At 40.6% G+C, this 18,333-nt stretch overlaps 1 pseudogene; it reads right to left on the reverse strand.

Moving 5' to 3' along the window:
• LOC125367033 overlaps positions 1 to 16,030 on the reverse strand; it is a 37,582-nt pseudogene extending 21,552 nt beyond the window's left edge.
• Between the last annotated feature and the right edge of the window lie 2,303 nt (positions 16,031 to 18,333).

Below are 18,333 nucleotides of genomic sequence, written 5' to 3' on the forward strand. Positions count from 1 at the left end.
GGGGTGAACACAGATACCTGCTCCTTGAACTTCAGAAGCGAGAAAACAGCATGAAGCGAAGGAGCTTGGGGAGTAACTTCTGGTAAAGATTAGGGCAGAGCAACCAGGAAGATAGCCAAGGCAAAAAGAGTGGAGGCAAAATGAGAACAAAAATGGTATGAACTACTATGAATGATGATTTACAAAGAATACTACATCTGTTGAGGTAGTAATTCATAGATTTTTTTTCACAAACCATTACAGAAATGTACTCATTACCTTACTTATGTAACTGTAACCTCCCTGTTCATCAGCTTACAATAGATCTTAAAAAATAGATAAATGAAAGAGGAATGGAACTAACTTTAAAAATCTATTATGAGTTGGGCAAACAATAAAATGTAAGCTTCACCAAAGCAGGAAATATTTTCTGTCTTTTTTCCCCTGTAGCATCAGAGAGAATAACACTAATTCTTGTTTCATTAGTTCTTTCTCTTCTGGTTTGCCTAGTGAGTTTTCAAGGGGACTTCCTATTCATTGAAACAAGGAAGGAGAGAAAGGAGAAGTTTAACAAAGCTATCTTGATTTTGAAAAGAAGGCTCTCAAAATTTTAAGGAGAAGCCAGGGAAGTGTAAATGAAAGGCTTTTAAACAGCTATAAGGCAATAGTTGCCTCCAAACCATAATGCAATGCAGACTTGGGCCTTAATTATTTATCTCAACCACCCATCTGATATAAAGAAAAAAGTGCAGAGGCAAAGAAAAGTCCTTGTTGAAAATGAAAATCTAGTTATGGAGTTCCCCAGGCAAGTTATATCCTTTTGAGCCAGGACAGATATCATCCACAACTACCTAACAGAACTCTTAATTTATCATGATGGTTGCTCATTTATTTCCTCTTCTCTGAACAGCCTGGGAAATGCACAAGACCTCCTATATAAGGAAACAATTACCAAGTGGGCCACTTTCAACAGAATTTGCCTTGGCTAGTCAGCTCTGTGCCATTTGTGTGCGTAGTGCAGAATTAAATAATTCATCAACTTGAGAGATTTTACTGCACATTTTCACAATCTGTGAGACACTGAACTAGGCCCGAGGATAAAGGGGTGAACACAGATACCTGCTCCTTGAACTTCAGAAGCGAGAAAACAGCATGAAGCGAAGGAGCTTGGGGAGTAACTTCTGGTAAAGATTAGGGCAGAGCAACCAGGAAGATAGCCAAGGCAAAAAGAGTGGAGGCATGAGTCAGGCAGGCAGAGCCCTGGCATTTCAGCTCAGAAAGGGGAAAGGGAGTCTTCACACATGTACTCTGAATCTGTATTCAGAGCCAGGAAACTCAGATTCACTCATTTTTTCAGTTTCTCTGAGGCTGAGAGAAACCTAAGTTATTCTTTTGGTTTATATGTGGTAGTAGGGCTTGAACTGTGGATCTGGGGCTTGCTAGACAAGTCCTCTGACATATGAGCCACTCACTCAGCTCAAACAATTTTGTTTTGATGCTTCTAACATGCAAACTCTGAAACAAGTGTTCAAAACTACTGCTATGTAAGAATGACTCCTTTTGCATAAGAATATGTTATTAGGATAATACCGTTACATGAGGTTTGTGAGACTAGTTTCTTAGGTCACTATAGCAGAAGTGAGAAAATACTGTTAGGTCTGCCCAGGAGAACAGCCTTTCCCCCTTTCCTCTTCATAAAGGACAGCAAGTAGCCTTACTGGAGATCACCTGCCTGAAAGCAGTAATCACGACTGCCAATCACCTGACTGTGAGTCAGCCAAGGACCCCATCCCAGGCTCAGAGGTCACTTTCTTATCTGTTGAGGTCACTTTCTGAACTGCCCCAGTCATGCCTCTGAGATCACTTCCACATTGGCTGTGGTCCTACCCCCCACATTTCCAAAATGATCCCACTCAACACAAATCCCTCTCCCTTTTTCTTTCCCTTCTCTCTCCCCATACCTCCATCTTAGGTTGGCAGTTTGTTCTCCAATCCCCTCTCCCCCCATAAACTCTTTTCTGCCTGAACCACATGGCACTCTCTTTTAGCCAAACCTTACAGATAAATCATAGCTTTACATTTTCATGAGACCCAGACCCATTTTCCCTCAACTCTGTATCTTTATGTTATTGCTTATATAACTTAATTCACAGGATACAATGAAGGCCAAATTTGAGGAAATTGCTCATTGTAAGGAGGAAACTTAAACCGTCTGGCTGGTAGATCCCAATGCATTCATTAATAACAAGTACTTCTTGTTAGGTCCGCCTGGGAGAACAGCTCCCTTCATGAAGGACAGCACCTGTAGCATTACCGGAGATCACTTGCCCGGAACTAGTAATCAACTGTAACTGTCAATCGCCTGACTGTCACTCACCTGACTGTGAGTGAACAAAAGGACCCAGGCTCTGAGTTCACTTTATGCTTGGAGGCCACTTCCTCATCCACCCAGATCATGCCTCTTGCAGGAAATGAGAGGTCCCCCAGGCTCTGAGATCATTTCCACCTTTACTGCAGCCACAACTCCTCCTTGCCCTCCACTATGCACTTTCTCTCCATCATAAGTTCTCTTTCTGCACATCTACATCTGGTGCAGGCTGGAGGTTTGGATCTTGTACTAAACTCTCTTCTGCCTGAACTAGGTAGAGGTATCCTTTCAACAACCCTTACATTATTTATGCGGGGAAGAATTCAAAAGTCTGGATATGGAAAAATATAGGCTGATGGGAAAAATATAGTCGCCTCTACCTCAGTGGATCTGGAAGTTCAAGACAAATGCTAAATAAATTTAAATAATATGTGAAGAGCTTGAAGGGGACACAGTCGCTGTAGAACTCGATTTCTATATTCACAAAGAAAAAGAGGTGAGAAAAAGGTACTCTGTAACCAACCAAGTGCAGCATTTTATCAGTAAATAGAGACAAATCTGCTCAAAGCAAAGTTGATGCACATATGATGTTAACATGAAGTATCATAGAGAGGGAGATGCTAGGGAACACTTGGATCCTCTATTATAGCCCAAGAAGTCCAGTGAAGGGAGACAGTCAAGAGACATGGTAGAAATCTCCACCAACATCCTATTCAGAGTGCTGTAGGAGCCAGAGTAACTTTAATGTCATTCTTTGCACCACCTAATACCATGGATGAGAAAATCGCAGGAAAGCTGAGCAGAGGTTAACAGACCTACCATACATGGTGAATCAGTTGGACTTGAATCCTAAGAATAACCATTTACAAAAGCTGGAGAAGGGAAGTTTGGGGAAGGAGAAATGAGAGAACATTGGATTCATGGAACAGAGTATAACCTGTTTGACCTAAAAGAAATAGCATTGGTGTACACCGTGATAGACTGAAAACTTCCCATTTAAAATATAATAAGCCAGAGTCTCTGGAACGTGCCAGCTTTACCTTGAGGAATGTTTAAAATATGTTTAAGGAAAAGATCTAGAGGAAGGTAAATTGTCCTAGAGTATATAAGCAAGCACTAAATGCAATAACATATGTTTCTGTCATATGGAGGTTGAGAAAGATTTTACATGCTCAGAAGGTGGGAGTGACTTATCCACAAGAATCTAAAAGAAAAAGAAATGGATTCTCCTCTCTTTACGATAGAGATTTGCCAATCATTTATCAGCTCATTGAAAGTGATTTCAGACATCACCTGAATGTGAAATAATACAAAACTTGTGCCACTTTGTTTCAGTACCCACAGAAATGGCAGATACAAATGTATGTTATTTTAGTATATAAATTGCTGTTTATTTGTGATACTGGACTCTGAGAACCAAAGCAGCAAAACTTTCTTATAAATATCAAGATACATGGTAATTTTGCAATAATCAATTTTTAAGCAATCAAGAAAAATAATCTTGAAATAGACTAATCAGAAAAGAACTTAGAAATAAATATCAATAGTATAGAGACTGCTGAACTGAATATAGCCATTTTCCTCCTAAAATGCATTTCTACCCAGTGAGGGCCAGAGCATGTGTGTTCTTTCACTGTGGTCTCTCTGAATCAAATAGTTGTTCCGTTCTTTCTCAGAGGCGGAACCTGGGAAACACTGGAAGCAAGACGTCCATGCAGAAGAAAGGTGGACCAGAGGCTGCAGCTTTCCAGCCTGGTTTCCCAAGGCCCAGACTAACAGACAATTCTCTGCAGAACATCAACGTGAAACAGACCCATGTTTACCCATCCACCTGTTTAAGGGTGTTTTCATTATCTCCTCTCAATGCCACAACATAATCCCCCCATTAATGATGTCATCCTGCTTTACAATGTGATGGATCTTTATAAGTTGGTTTGTTCATCAGCCTTTTAAGCCTTTCTAAACTCACTTTTCACATTCTTCCTACCCTTTTCTAATAGCACTGGCTAGATTTTCATCCCAAAGCACATCTACTTTAACTATATTCTTTATAGTAATCGCATCTTATGTTTTCACCGTATCCAAAACCAACCAAATCTACCTTAATTCTTCACTAATCACTAACTTTCAAATTCTGGGGTGAATAAAAGGCAAGATTCCATTATTATAATTTTTCACATGAATTCACGACTTTGGGACAGCTGTTTGTCCTACACTCTAAGTGTTTTTTTTTTTCCTAGTAAATCTGAGAATTACTTAGCAATTTTTCTTTCCTGTTGAGTCCTGGTTGAGTCCTGTTGTATTAAAAATTCCTCATTTTATTTACATTTCTCATTCGATCACAGAAAAAAACAGTGGCCCCAAATGTTGATTTTACTTAGAAAACTGAGGCCTAATGTTCTCAAATTAGGTGCTCACTACAACATATGCCTTAAGCAAAGGAGATAGAGAAGCTGCTAATGATATTCGGGGTAGTGAAAGCCATGCTGTAATTACATTGCTGCTCATTAAAAAGAAATAAGTTATTTTAAAAAAACGGATGAAAAAATAAACTCAAAAACATAACTACACATCACATTTATTCACACAGTAAATTTATATCACACATATTTCCAGTGAATTAACAAAATTGAAAACCCAAAGGTAGTGTGAGCTGAGCATTTAGTACTGTAAATATTGTGTATTTTTCTAAGTCCATGAGATTCTTGAGGTGAAGTATTATTTTATTAACTTCTGTGTCCAACATCAATAACTTGATAACTGCATTAAAGGATTTATTTACAATAAGAAAAAAAGATCTTTGGTATATTAAACCTGCAGAACCAATTGGGTAAGGCCTCTTTCTTTCCTAATAACAATACATTCTGAATCTGTGGGAAGGATTTTGTCACTGTCTCCAGAGGAAAAATGCCAGAAAACAAAGACTCCAAATACCCCAGAATATGAATCTTCACTAAGCTACTTGCAGATGTTCACATAAACTCCTTAATATCACTTAGTGAGCAGCCTCAGTTTCTTCATTTCTCAAATGAGGACAATACTTCCCTATGGAAACACAGTAAAGATTAAATGGGCCCTATTTAATGCCTTTGGCTGATTGACAGGAGCTAGGTCTGTAGCAGGGACTCCAGCATGGAATCCTATCACCAATATCCCCAAAGTCCTTTCCAGCTTCATTCTGTGAAAAGCAATGGCTTGATTTTCTACTCAGCTCCTAAAATGGGATTGTAGATGAGTCACCAATGACTTTTGAGCCCTAGATTTTTCCACTATATATAGAAAAAAGATATAAAGGAAACAAATGTATTTTATAACTTTAACCACCTCAAATATCTTCTGAGATTCATTATTATGTAATTTTGGTGTGTTTGTCCCTGTTTTCATATGTGAAATGTATTGGATGGAGAAGGAAAGGGAAAGGGAGAAGGAGAGAATGGGAAGAGAGAGAGAAAGAAAGGAAGATTACTTAGAAAGAGAGAGCATATATGTATGTATGCACACATACTATACACAAATAAAAGTTGAGATGCACAATGATAGAGAAGTCAGGAAATAATTACCCAATTTGTCCTACCCAACTTTTTCCAGAGACTTCTCACATAAAATCTTCAGGACACGAATGAATGACAGTTGCAAAGCAGGATGAGTTGTGTGGAATTAGAATTTATATTTTAATTCATTATATATTCCCAGTTTTGAATATTTAAATGAAATCATCTTTATCAGCTTTTTGTAGAGCCTACTATTGGAAGATAAGATATTAGTTAAGAAAGCTGGTTAAACTACGGAATACACACACACACACACACACACACACACACACACACGTATAATGACTCTACCTAATAATAGGTAAAGTTAGAGTCTTGGATAGATGTGAGTTCAGAGAGTTTAGCATATAAGTCTGTTCTTAACAGTGGATGAGGCAGCTCAGGTATAAGTATATTCTACTCAATGAACCAGGGACCCTAAATGAGAACAGTTCCCCACCAGGAACCATTGCCTGAAGAGCATTGAAGGGAAGCATAGCTTCCAAAGCTCTCATCCATCCTGTCCATTTCATGACAGGTAGGTCTGCCCTCTGACCACAAGTCTCAATTCATGTATATGAATTTGATCTACATGACTGCAGTCGTGTTGAGTTATAACTACCATCATTGCCCCAGAGTAACCCCAGTGGGTTTTCTCTGTATAATTTCTCCACAAACTATAAGTGGATAAGACCATTAAAGAGACATGTGACACTTTACCCTGGCCCCTGGAGCCACAAATGTCTCTGACTCTTTGATGTTAAGACAAACCAGACGCATTCTGGCTTGGATGAAGTCACTTTTGACCTGACCAAATATATACGCCCTTCTTTCTGATCTAAACTATTCTAGTGTTCAGAAGAAGTACTTAATAAACTGCTATCTGTGATTCTGGATATATCTGCCTCTTCTCTTCTGCCTCCCCCAGCTCCTGGGGCTACCTTTTATATGCTGAGAGTGGGTTATTCAGAATACCGTGGTTGAGGGAAGCCAATAGTCTGGCTTTGTGACCAGAGAAAAGAGGAGCTGATAGTGTTCTGCTAGCAAACTGCCCAGGGTAAATAGAGGTTGTGAGGAAAAGTTCAGAAACTTTATGGATATAATCATGTGAGGAAATGTCTTTTATGGAGTACATCTTATCCAATCAGGTAGTCCTTTGTGTATGCAAAGGAGACTGGAAACATAAAAGGAGATGGTTTACAACTCAGGACAATGAAGCAAAAATTTTGTGAAAAAAATGGGAAACTGAAAGGAAACAATGTTAGATATAAGATACTGTCCTTGAAAAGTCTGTAGGTGTTTAATCAAATTATGTGAAAGGAAGTCAAAATAACACTTTTCCAATCACAAATGAAATCCTTCATTAATTTTTTTCAGGAGAACTAAAGAGAATTTCACTTTCTACTCATTCCTGTAATTTTCCATCCCTGTACCTGTCCTTGGCAAATTTATGCCAGATTATTTGTTTACTTCCTGCTTCCCCTCCAATGGAACCACTAGGCAGGAACTGTTTCTTGTACTTCACTGCTCTGCTTCTCAAACCCACAGAGCAGAGCAATTAACATTAATTGACTAATTGATTTTATGTTATCAATATCAATATTTCTGAGTTGCAATTATTATCTGCTAAATATATTGTAGAGACTGGGGGTCTGAAATGGTAAGTGAGATTACTTGATGTGAGGCTGAAACAGAATTCCAAAGCTAAGAGGGACACTAAGAATATTTCAGTCTGCTCAGTCTTACTCCAGTGAGAATGGCTGTTATTATAAAAGGCAAATAATAAGCAGGACTAAGTAAGGTGTAGAGAAAAAGAAACACTTATAACACTTAGACACTGCTGGTGGGAATGCAACTTGGCAAGATCAATGTACAAACCCCTCACCCTCGGTTAAAAGTAATACTAACATGTAATCCAACAATCTCACAAGTTGACGTAGATTCAAAAGAAACAATATCCATATATCAAGACATTTGTAACTCAAGTTTACTGTAGCATATTCACAGTAGACAAGACATGAAGTCAATCAATATCAGATAATGAATAGATGAATAAAATGTGGTACATATGTACAATGTAATACTATTCAGACGTTAAAAGGAACAAAGTCTTGTCCTTTAAGACAATAGGAATGCAACTGAAAATCATTATCCCATCAAGATGAATAATGAATAGGTTTCTATGTAATAGCTAATTTTTATTTAAATTTAAAATAAAATTATTTAATAAGTAGCTAAGTTTAAACCCACTCTATTAAAGAAATCCATGAAGGCTCAGGAAAGCCAAGAGTTTTCTGATGATGGACCAGCAAATGTCAGAACACATTTAAATGCAATGCTGTGCATGACTACACTTTTCCAGGCCAGTAACAATGACAGAGAATTTGGACGTTTCCACACTTACTATTAAAAATGTATTTTTGATTAATTCTCCCACGGGGCCCATCACTGCATTACTATTATCAGGCAGTGTACCATGATAACTCTTCTCTAGACAATGCTACCAGTGTACCATAGAATGCGAATGTGGAAACTATATTCCAGAAAGGAGGAAGGATTAAAATGTAGCAGGTAAGCAAACTTGACTTAACTAAATTAATATTGTTCCTTTACTCTCAGTCGCAAAAATGGGGAAGCCCATGAATATAGGGAAAGAGATGAAGACATTTCTAGATCCCTCCATGTCGGGAGCTGAGCGAGCAGCTAAGCTCATCCTGACCTCTGGCCGTGCTGATGTCGCCAGAATGTTGGGAGCCAAACTTGCAGCTAGATTCATTCTTACTTCTGGCTGTGCTGTTATCACTAGGATGTACCAGATGCAAGGACCTTTGCTCACGGCCACTATCTGGAATTGCTTTGCCATTGTCTGCACCTTGCTATGTCCGCCGGAGTAGATTCCTATGTTAATCTACCTTTTCCTGTGTTTACCATAATCAAATGTTTGCCAACTTCAAAGCCCCTGTGTGTTCTTAAATTTTAACAACTCAATGCTATTCTCTAGTTCCAAAACTGCATATAAGCTGGAAGTTAAGAAGATTCTGGAGAAAGTTTAGTATTCTTGCAAATCCAAAGAATACACAACAGTGATTTTGATTTTACTTAGAAAACTATCATGATTTTCAAAAGAGAATAATATAATACATTACTCACCAGCTAACAAGGAAATTTAACCTTACAATTATTATGGTCATAAGTCACAAAGAACTGTTTCCTTTTTCTTCAAAGTTTTTTCCTTTTTACCTTGAAATGTCTATTTCTAGAAATTGATCTTAAGAAAGTAATCATGCCTGAATAATATGCTCCTACAAAAATGCCAAATCTGTGTGTACATAATTCTATGTATGTGTACATGTGTGTGACCGTGTGTCTGGGTGTGCTGCTCCGAGAGCTTGAATTCAAAGCTAAGGAACTGTCCTTGAGGTTTTTATAGTCATGGCTAATGCTTTACTACTTGAGCCACAGCTCCATTTTCAGCTTCTTGGTGGTTAATCAGATGTAAGAGTATCACTGTTCTCCTGCTTTGGCTGGCTTCAAACCTTGATCCTCAAATTTCAGCATCCTGATTACCTAGGATTACAGGAACAAGCCACTGGTATCGGACTCACATATGATTCATATTCATAACTATGCATTCCTGTGATAAAGTTACTGAATCTGTATTATAGATGAGTATGAAAGAATACCCATGATGCATTTTTATTGGTTTCTAAGAACAAGATTGAAAAGATGCTCCCCCAGAGTGAAATCTAAAATGACAGACACTGGGACAGAGGGCTATGTGCTTTCTTCAAAGTAGTGCCAGAGTTTTAATCTCACTTCAGGTATAATTGCATCTCAGAGTCCTTAAAGACCAAGGAAATTCTGTAAATTACAGAAACCAAGACCCTTCTGTTGGGGTTCAGCTTTGGCCTTGAGGGGGAAGGGCATTGGAGAGCGTGCCTGAGATGCCGCCCTTCCCCCAGCCCTGGGGAATGCGGAAGCAGGCCACAATTCTCTGGGTCCGGAACCAGAAGAACCAGCTTTGCGAACAGCCTCCAAACTTTATCGCCAGCCCATGTGCCCCCCAGTCTCGCGGGTTTTCCCCCCTGGCGTGGCGCTATCCAAGTGACGTTAGCTCCTGAGGGGGTCCTGTGACAAGCTTGCCAGCCTATCGTCAGCTCTCTGGTCGATGACCCATTCTCTCGTCACCTTCTACCATATCAGCCTTAGCCCCTCCCTTATTAAATCAGATTTGCTCTTGAAGCGTCTCTGAGATCCGCGTACGCCTGGCTTTCTTCATGGGTAAGGAGGGGGATAAAGTGATCTCATATGGCCGTGTGCACCTGAGGTCTTTCCTGAGCCCCCCACTCTACTCTGGCCTTACCTGCAGGTTGGGTGACCAGGGGAGAGGGTGAGAAAGGGAGCTGTTAGAGCATAGCAGAGCCTGGATCCCCACGCCAGGGGAGGCGACCCGGGCCCGACACCCTTCTTTGCTTGATTCCTCTCCTGGTGTGCATAATAATGAAGTGGGAAAGACAGAGCTTTTAAACAAACATTGACAGTGCAACAACGTAGTTGGAAGGAAATGTGGAGAAAATCACAGAGAAGGGAGTTGCATTGGGTGGATGAATGAGCTAGATCCAGGCCCCCACCCTCCTCATTTGAAAGGTGAATAAGGTTGGCACTTTTCAATGATATTTGGTCTACAGTAACTTTTAAGATTATACTTTATTTATGGAACACAAAGGACATGTCATGTGAAATAATTCATACTTTTGATATATAAAAACTCATTTAATAACAGTTACAAAGAAGCATTTTTTAAATATTATAGCTTAATCTTCTCAGCATGGAATAGAAGGAAATTATGAGAGGAGAGGTTTAATCTCACCTCAGACTGATGCACATAGGTATGACCAGTCCAAGGTTGACAATCCTGTGTCATGGCACTTCCTGCCATGTAACATTTTTTCATTGTAAGACAATGGCTTTTGTTAAAGGCAGATTGTCACTCAAAACAAATTTTTTTTTTGGCCAGTCCTGGGGCTTGGACTCAGGGCCTGAGCACTGTCCCTGGCTTCTTCCCGCTTGAGGCTAGCACTCTGCCACTTGAGCCACAGCGCCACTTCTGGCCATTTTCTGTATATGTGGTGCTGGGGAATCGAACCCAGGGCCTCATGTATATGAAGCAGGCACTCTTGCCACTAGGCAATATCCCCAGCCCACAAAACAAAAATTTTTGTCATCATATATTTCATGCATCTTTTTACATTAATTTTGAAATATGTATAAACATATATGTACATAAACATATGTTGTGTGTGTGTGTGTGTGTGTGTGTGTGTGTGTGTGTTTTCACCAGAAAAACTAGTTTTACTAATGATGATTCTTCTGTTAAATTCTGAAAATAATGCTTGGAATGTAGCTGATCCATGACAGGTTTGCAATGCTGCCTTTCAAAATCCCCAATTTCCTTTGTGTTCTAAAATTGCAGGAGGCACAGCCTAGAAACTCTTATAGAATTTGAGTTCCTAAGTGGAAAATTCTACTCACTGGTAGGAGGGATTTCTCTTTCTATGCATATAGACCCTAGCCCTTTCAAGCAAATCCATCAGAAGGCAAATGTTTATTGAGTCTGTACAAAGTCCAAATCCTGTTCTCTACTGTGGGCTATAAAATGTAACAACTAGAACTAAGTTCTCAAGATACACACATCCTAGAGAAATAATCCCACAAATGTATAACCACAAATTGAAGGAAGGATGATGGAGATAACACCAAAGGAACTAGAAGAACATACAGAAGGGAAAACTGGACCCTTCTAGAGTTCAGGGAAGAGTTGTTTGTTTGAGCCAGTCTAGGAAGAGCAGAAGAGCCAGGCATTCTTTCTACTCTAGTCTGCTGTCTCCTTGTTGGTTGCACAAACACTCTGCCTCAGGGAGCTTCAAGTCTCTCCTTTTGCCTGGAATGCTATTACCCAGAAAGATATAAGGTTGACTCAAATGATGGAGTCCCATCAGACATCCCTCCCCAGGATGCAGGATGTTTGTCTGCAAAAAGGTGTTCTGTGGCCCCAAATCCTTGCCACTCTCAAGTATATTATGACTTTCCTTTTGTTCCCCTCAGTTATCGGTGATTTCCTTAGAACTGTTTTCTGCTTTCTAAAAAATTGTTATACTCAATGTATTTAGAAATAGTTTGAGTATGAAATGAAATAATGCTACTTAATTTTAAATTAAGTTAATTAATTGAATTGAATTATAATAAGTACACAAGGACTTTAATTTATGATCTTTAAGGTGCAAATGCTGCTTCAATGATTAGGAGGTGTGTGTGTGTGTGTGTGTGTGTGTGTGTGTGTGTGTGTGTGTGTGCTTGTTACTTGTAGGTCACACATGGGTATTTAGCTACCTCAGAGACCATACAAAAGAGACATGGGAGTGAAATGAGAGAAATAAGAAAGTCAGAAAGACAGGAGAGATAAAAACAAAGAAACACAGAGAGTGAGAAAGCTGTAAGCCAATACTTTTATCTGGTCTAGGGTGTTATTCAAGCATGATTCTCATGAGTAGTTTTAATTCTTAAGAACTCTGGGCACTTACACATTGGGGTGGTCACTGTTGCTACTCTGGAATGTCTATGCCAATATAAGGGTCAGTAGAGTTAGTTGATTAGGCTGTGTGTAGGCAGCATATAGCTATCCCATAGGGAGGTGGTCACTGGGAGAAAATAGTGAAAAGCAGAGATATTGGAATCAGTCACATTAAGGGAGAGTGTAGAACAAGAAACTGTATGGTAAGTGGCTGAGAATGTTTCCAGTATCAAAAAGAATGTACCTTATACTCAAAGCAATTGATAAGGGACACTAATTCTCTACATGTAGGTAAAGCTGTACTTAGAGGATAAGTTATAGCATTAAATAAATGTGTTAAAAGGAAAAGAGTTAAAATCAATTATCATTGCTTTCAAGTAAATAAAATGGAAAGAAATATATTGGTACAATCAGAAAGAATAAAGGGGAAGGGGTTTTGTGGGCTTCAGATAGCTTGTGGGAAGGGAATATTCCAAGTTCCCAATCTCAATTCATCAAATGTCCAACTGATGATATTGATGGGAAGAGGGAGCACCTTCATTGGAGCAACTGCAGAAAGAACCTTGTCTTAATCTGGTCTTGGGGTGCTGCACGAGAAATGGCAATTATTTGATCAGCCAGAAACCTTTGGACAAGATTTAAAAAACATGGAAGAAATGATAGAATTAGTAGGAGATAGATAGTAGCCAATCGGAGATGGCCAGAGGCAGCCAAGCCTCTGTTGATTGAGTTTTTATGTGTGAGACTAAATTTCATAGTCTTTGATTCCTGCCCCTGCCTACAATGAAATTGTTAGTAAAGAAACAGCACTGTTCTTGTAATAGGGCCCATTGGCTGCTATGAGGAGACCAAGCCCCCTTCTAATTTGGAGAACTATTGCTGCAAGAGTCTACCTGCTTCTGAAGGGTGGTCAATTGGGTCAATATTTCTTCCAGGATGCTTTAGGAAGACTCCTAACCCAGCAGTTCCTCAACTTACACAGACAATACTCCCAGGATGGCCAATAGGGGAATTAATAGGCTTGGTCTTTGCTTTCTGATGCTAATTTCACCTGAAACAAGGGTCAGGACAGCAGTGTGCAATGTAATAAGATTAATGTGGAGGGAGACAGAAGCCAAGGCATACAGACCTCTCCAAGTTGTTTAGAATATGCAAGTAGGCATGCTTAGGAATGATTTTCTCATGACCTGGGACTTTAGTTACTTTTGAAAGGACAAACACAAGAGGCTCCATTCAGGATCTGATACCATCCCCTCTTATCTGAGCAGTTCTTCCCAACTGCATCTGGATGGTCCATTGTCACCACCACCATCCTGGAGGTCTGTGTGGTCTGTGTCCTTGCGGGGATACAGTCCCAGGTGGCGTTTTGCTCCTTGCTGGAATGAGGTGCCCCAGCAGGTCCAATTTCACAATGAGGAAAAGGGGTACGATTGACAGGTCAAGTGAGAGTTTGTGCCAATAAACCCTTTCATTTCCAATTTAAGAACAAGGAGATCAATAGAAAGAGCTTCCACGTGGCACCTAACATGAAATTGTTAAGAATAAAGTTAGATGAATAAACACTTGTAAGCATTATTTATCCCTCTGTGGATCTGACTTGAAATGACTTGAATCAAATCTGTGATAATGAAAGTCTTTTTTTTTTTTTTTTTGACCAGTCCTGGGCTTTGGACTCAGGGCCTGAGCACTGTCCCTGGCTTGTTTTTGCTCAAGGCTAGCACTCTGCCACTTGAGCCACAGCGCCACTTCTGGCCATTTCCTGTATATGTGGTGCTGGGGAATTGAACCTAGGACCTCCTGTATACGAGGCGAGCACTCTTGCCACTAGGCGATATCTCCAGCCCATAATGAATGTCTTAACACTGTTACTATGAAAGTTTTAAAACATTAACTGATTAAGCTGTCAAGTTATTTTTAATGTATATACCACTTTAGCATACTAATGAAGATTGAAACCACTGTAGATGTCACCAAGCCTTTTAGAATGTAATGAGGCAGATAAGAGCATACATAGACCTTCTTGGTGTTCTTTTCAGCTTTGTATTATAGGTGGCTTGCATACTTGGGAAACAGAAATATTAGGCAGCAAAAAAGTAGCATTTTAGCTTTACATATTATGTAATAATGTGATGACTTGAATGACCTTGACATAAACACTTTAATAAACATTGGCTTAATTGATATTCGTTTTGTTAATTATTTTTTTGGGGGGGGGCCTGTCCTGGGGCTTGGACTCAGGGCCTGAGCACTGTCCCTGGCTTCTTTTTTTTTGCTCAAGGCTAGCACTCTGCCACTTGAGCCACAGCGCCACTTCTGGCTGTTTTCTGTACATGTGGTGCTGGGGAATTGAATCCAGGGACTCATGTATACAAGGCAAACACTCTTGCCACTAGGCCATATCTCCAGCCCCCAGTTTTGTTAAAAATTTTACAAGCTTAATATCACAGAAGCCATTCCATTGATAGATAGATGAAAAAAATGGGATACTGGTTTTACATCAGTGTAATAATCTTGACCTTATGGGAAAATATCCTTAGGTTATTCTTTAATCACTGCGAACTTAATTACATACCAACTTTACTAATTATTTTAGTCTTTGCAAAATCTCTTTTCTTAACCATGCACTTTAAAGAAATTGCCTTGACTCTGTGTTACACCCTTTTTTAAACCACATCACTTTTTGTTTAGCAGAAGGAAGGCACAGAAAAAAGACTTACTGGAGTTAGGGAGGTGTAAGGTGATGGCAGTAGTGTGCCTTTAAGAGGCCACAGCTGGCTTTAGCATGTCCCTTCTCCTTCCGCCTTTAACAGGAAGAGAAGCCCCCAGCCCCTGGGGCAAGCACGTGTCTGATTGCCGGGGACCCCAGAAACCCAATCCTTGGGGGACTGGGCCTCCGACCACAAGGGAAGTCCCCTGACATCAATTGATGTACAGTCCTCATGGCCAATCTGTGTTCCCTCTCTTGTGCCCGCCCTTGGGGGTATATCTGTTGACTCCTCATTTGAATAAACATGTCCTAGAGGCAGTCTCCGAGTCCACTGTGCGCTTGTGTCTTTCCTTGGGCTGGCGGGCATGGGGTTTCTCAACCACACACTAACCAAGGTTAACCCAGGACCCCACTTCCACATCTAATCCCTACCGAACGGGGGGGACGTGAGAGAGTGAGTATGGATCCCACATAGAAGAGATAGATAAGAGGATTACCACTCCCCATGTGGATGGGGAGGGGTAGAGCGAAGCCCGACAATTGGCGACCCGAACATGGGGTCATAGAGCCCATGGGAGTAATTCTGCGGCTAAGTAGCCCTTGGTAAAATTGGAAAGAATGAATTCTCCGAGCATGTGGTCCCCACTGAAAGAGAGAAAACGTGGGGCAATACCGATCCATGTCCAAGAAACCGGATCAAATTTTTCACATGGGCCAAGGGCCGAGAGATTTCTGCAGCCTGCGTGGTGGCGCGCACCTTTGTGCGTCTCCGGGTACCAAGCGGCAGTGAAGGCTGTGTGGTTGGGGTCCGGGACAAGCAGCGTGAATTCCACACCTGCTGTGGAGAGATCGTGGCCCCAGTAATGTTGAGTCATGGCGAGCATAGAGACTCGCGTGGTGTCTCGAGCAGCTTGCCCTTATACCTTCTTCTGCTTTTCTTCCCGCTCTGGGACCACCAAGAACAGTGGCGGCTCGAGCGCCAGGAGCAGCGGGGCCCCAGCAGCTGTGGGCGGTGCCAAGTGCATAGCGTGAGAATCTTTGAGCCACCAGAGCACCAAGCTGGCGGCTTGGTGCCCGGGTAGTGAGAGCAGCTGAGTGCCACAGTGTTCCAGGGCGCAGAGCTGTGTGTGCTCTCTCCATCCCCAAAGCCAGCCCCAAACCCACTGGATTGGATTATATGGCCACTGAAAAGAGACAAGGACTTAGATTTCTGTTAGCAGTGCTTACTAAGGTGGGATGATCTTCTCCCCGCCCCCACCCTTGCTGGTGGGCCCTCGGAGGCTTTTGGGCGGAAACTGCTTTATGCTCTCTCACCCAGCCCCGCCTCTGAGGCCTGGGAAGGCTGGCTAATCTGCTTTAAAGGAGACAAAAGGGGTTCTCAGTTTTTTGTCAATGTTCGCCAGTCAGAGACTCATTAATTCTGAGTTTGTGGGCTAAAGTCTAAACTTGGTTAACAGATAAATGAGATTCCAAATTTTACCACCACCGGGAATGGGCCGGGACTCAAGAGACGGGCAGACCTCCAGCGACTTTCTCGCTGCCGCTGGGCAGGGCTAGTGCCTGCATCTGTGAAAAAAAAAACACCGCTGTGCTTGCCTGCACGCTTTCCCTGTGTTAAACTCACAGCTACAGGCTGAGAGAGAGATCAAGAAAAAAGCCCCAAATTTCCGACAAAAAAACAGAGTAATTGGAGATATTTTTAAAAGGTGAACAATAGTTCTGATACAGCAATAAATAATTTGGTTGGATTTCCTATAATTACCAGCTCAGAGATACCAGAAATCAAGAGTTTCTCTAAGTGGTTAAAAGGTTTGCTTGCCTGATGTGATTTGATCCGGTGATACTCTTGTTATTTGGAGATATTAGAAAAAGTGAAATGCTGAGGCCAATATCCCTTTTGTTTAAACCCAGGTAAACACAATTAAATTATCTTGCATATTAGTCTGATGATTCGTATGCTGAATTTCCATGTGAGAATCCAGTCTTGAGTTGCATAAAATCAGGCAAGTGTTTAAAGTATGTTTGTTTAACTATGAGGATAAGAGTAAATTCTCGTTAACCCTGTATGTATATCTCACTAATTTATTAAAAAGCTAAATGAATAAGTGCCCCTAAATTTGTAATTTTGATTCCTGCATTAAGAAAAAAAATTGTCATTTGAGTTCAAAGTCTTTCGAATACAAACAAGGCTAAGACAAAGGCCTGAAAGTACATTCCTAAATGGAAATATAAACAATCAAAGTGCAAACATTTTGCCAGATCAAAGGAACCATAGCTGTTAAAAGCTACAGAGTTATCTTGGGATTTTATAACTAGGAAAATCTCTTAAAATCATCACCCTGCTTAAGCCAAAAGGGCATCTGCCTACAAGGCCAGGGAATACTCAGCAACCAACCAGAATATGCTGGGGGATTTAAATGTCCTTAACCAATCTACTTTTCTGCCTTATGCCCAGGATATATTTTATGTCATTCATGCCAGCCAGCTCTGAGAACTTGTCAATACTTTGCTTAATCTTTTCAAAAGTCTCTTTTTAACAGAGTAACATCTCCCTAAAGTCACCACCTGAAAACTTGCGGTTCAAGGCCATCACTTTTCCATACTGCTGTGCCAAGCTTCCCAGATGAGACCAGGACACCCATTGGCCTGGATGGCCATTCCATTCTCGTGGTAATGATAAAAACCTTTGCCAGCAACATTAGACAGTGCCAGGCTGACCAGGGGCCCTTGACCACCTCGCCTCCTTTCAGCAGGAAGTAGCTCCAGAAGAAAGACCTCCGCCCTTATCCCCAACCCAGCCTGGTGCCCTGACATGTCATGAAAAAAAAATAGATAGATAGATAAATAAATAAATAAATAATAAAAATAAAAATTGAAAAAAGAAAGGGAGAGAGACGGGAGCAGCCCCTATGATTAGAAAGAATAGCTATGCTTATATTAAATATCTTAAGAAATTTTAAATCTTCCCAAAACAGTGGGAAAGAGCATCATATATGCTTTTACATATTGGAAAACTAAACACAGCGCTCTTGGTCTGGAAAAATGACTCTTCTTGTTCTCTTCAGGAAAACAAGGAACATACTGGATTTCTTCTGCTCTTCTAAGAGAATAAAGAAAACTTGCCTGCATGCAACAGTGTTAGCAGTAAAGAAAAAAAAAAAGCAGCCAGCTTCCCTTT

Source organism: Perognathus longimembris, chromosome 18 (assembly GCF_023159225.1).
Source record: "Perognathus longimembris pacificus isolate PPM17 chromosome 18, ASM2315922v1, whole genome shotgun sequence".
Taxonomy (NCBI): Eukaryota; Metazoa; Chordata; class Mammalia; order Rodentia; family Heteromyidae; genus Perognathus; species Perognathus longimembris.